Raw genomic sequence first — 2330 nt, 5'->3', positions numbered from 1 at the left:
CATGGGGCTGGAAATTTGGCAGAGAGGAGTGCTAGCAGCTGGCAGTGTCTTCATGGCTCTGGGAGCCACAGCAATTTGCACTGCCACCACTCTCTTGCTGCCAAATTTCCAGACCAATAGGGTGCATTTCAGCCAGATAAAATGGCCTCATGGGCTGGCACCCAGAATGAGTCTGTGGCTGTGGCCAGCAGATAAGGTCAGACTTCACATGCTGGGTTGGACCTGGCATGTGGCTCTGTACCCAGCGCATGGGGTCATACTGGTACATGGGGTCGGACTCAGCACCATGGGTTGGACCCAGCACATGGCCCCAGAGTCACTGCTGGATTAGACTGTGCATATGGTCAGACTTTGCATGCTAGGTTCAACCCAGCACATGGCTCCAGAGCTGGTATGAGGTTGGACTCTGTGCATGGGTCCTATCTGGAGTATGGGGCTAGCAACAGACTAAGCTCTGTAGCTGCTGCTACTTGGTTTATTCAAGGAGTACTTTTTTCTTCATCCTGGGTGCTTCTACACATGCCTTTACTTCAGCCTAGATTTACTGTGCAGTAAAATACTGCACAGTAAGGGTTTTGGGGTAGGTGTCTACACATGTGTGAATTAGGGAGCAGCTTTGCTCCATTCCTTGCAGCCTTGCAATGTGCCCCTGTGGTCACTGGGATGAGCTCCAGACCTCCCTCCCCCCCATGCTACACCAGAGGCTGGCAGGAAGCATGGGGCCAGGAAGTGGGGGCAGGGAGGGGGTAGAGAAATGCTGCCTGCTGCTGGAGGAGGGACAATGTCTCCCTGGGGCCAAGCCTTAGAAAGAGCTGCAGGGGAGGTGTCGGTCCCAGCCCCCTGCCCTGATCTGCCGGTAGGGCAGCCAGCAGCAGGGGCAGGGGCAGGTCCCAGCCAGCTGCAGGCTGTGCGGGGAACTGTCCTTATGCAGGGAGCTCCCATCCCCCACTCTGTGATCTTGCAACTGTGATCATGGAATGGAGGCTGAAGAGCTTGTTCCTCACCCAGTTCCATGAGCATGGAATGGAGGGGAGGTGTAGCAGGGCACGAAGATGCCTGCTACTTGTAGAACCGGAATAACTACTCAGGTGCCAGTTGCCAGGGCAACCGGGGGAGCCAGTGACCCACACCTGCTAGCAGTCAGTTGACCAGAAGGGGCAGGGCCTGGCTCCCATTTAAACCCCAGGACTGAGCCCAGGCAGGCAGTTCCCTGTTGGCAGCCAAAGGGGGAAGGAGCTCTGCTGGAGTAAGTAAAAGGAAGAGGCCTGAACTACATGAGCAGCTCCAGAGACTGGTGAGGGATGGAGCAACCCTGGGGGCTTGAATGAGATTTTAGCCAGACAGTTTGAAGTTATGTTAGAGCCCAGGGGCTTGTGTTTTGTTTACTGTTTTACCGGAGGTTTTGGTGAGGCTATTAGGGGTTGGAGGAGGCCTCATAGGGGACCCTTGGCAGCATAGGAACCCCAGCCCCAGAGAGGGGGCAGTGAAAGGCCCCGGAGAGGGGGCAGTGAGAAGCCCCAAAGAGGGGGTGCAAACCCCAGCGCCAGCGAGGCGTGATCTTAAAAGCCAGGGAGCTCTGGTGCACCTGTGGTACAGCTTTATTTTGGTATTGGTTTTTTTTGTTTTTTTTGTGGCCTGGGAGGCTGCAGGCTCGGGGTCATCCCTCTGGCTGTGGGGGTTGGCATCTGGGCCTCAAGACAATGGAAAAGGCTAGAGCCTCAGAGTCAAACCCTGTTTAGTGGGTTTAGACGGGGAGGCCTAGCTAGAGGAAATCAGGGGTCAGTCCCACATAGAGGAAAGGCCCCAACATACCCAATACAATAGGCAGTCTCCCGCTTGCAAAAACATCATCCTGATTTCCATCAAGACGTGGCAGGAGAGTATAGGGCGGGACATAAGAACCCCAAAGAAGGATCCAAGGGCACCGCACGCAAGGCATGGAGTACTAGGAAGATGGCACTGGGAAGGGCGACCTGTTACAGGGGGGCAGAGAACAGAATGGGGAGCTGTTTCCCCCCAGTTCTGTGCCAAGGGTCTCCCAGCCCAAGCACCGTCATCATGGGGCTCAGGCTGTAAAATAAGCATCTCTCAGCAACGGCCCTGTGGTCACAGAGCCACTGATGGGAGATAAGGGTCTCCCAGCCCCCTGCTCCCCAATCACAATGGTGGAGTGGGGGTGGGAGATAAAGATCTCTCAGCCCCTGCTCCATGATCGCAATCTGGGAGCAAGGGGCTTGGAGCTCCCTGCTGCCAGGGCAGGGGGACATAGTTCCTGCCCAGGATGCTGTGGCAGAGCCTACCACGGGAGCAGGCAGCTCGGGTGGTGGGGG

Source organism: Gavialis gangeticus, unplaced genomic scaffold (assembly GCF_001723915.1).
Source record: "Gavialis gangeticus isolate Ggan-Ray unplaced genomic scaffold, GavGan_comp1, whole genome shotgun sequence".
Classification (NCBI taxonomy): Eukaryota; Metazoa; Chordata; order Crocodylia; family Gavialidae; genus Gavialis; species Gavialis gangeticus.
This window is presented reverse-complemented; position numbering follows the sequence as displayed.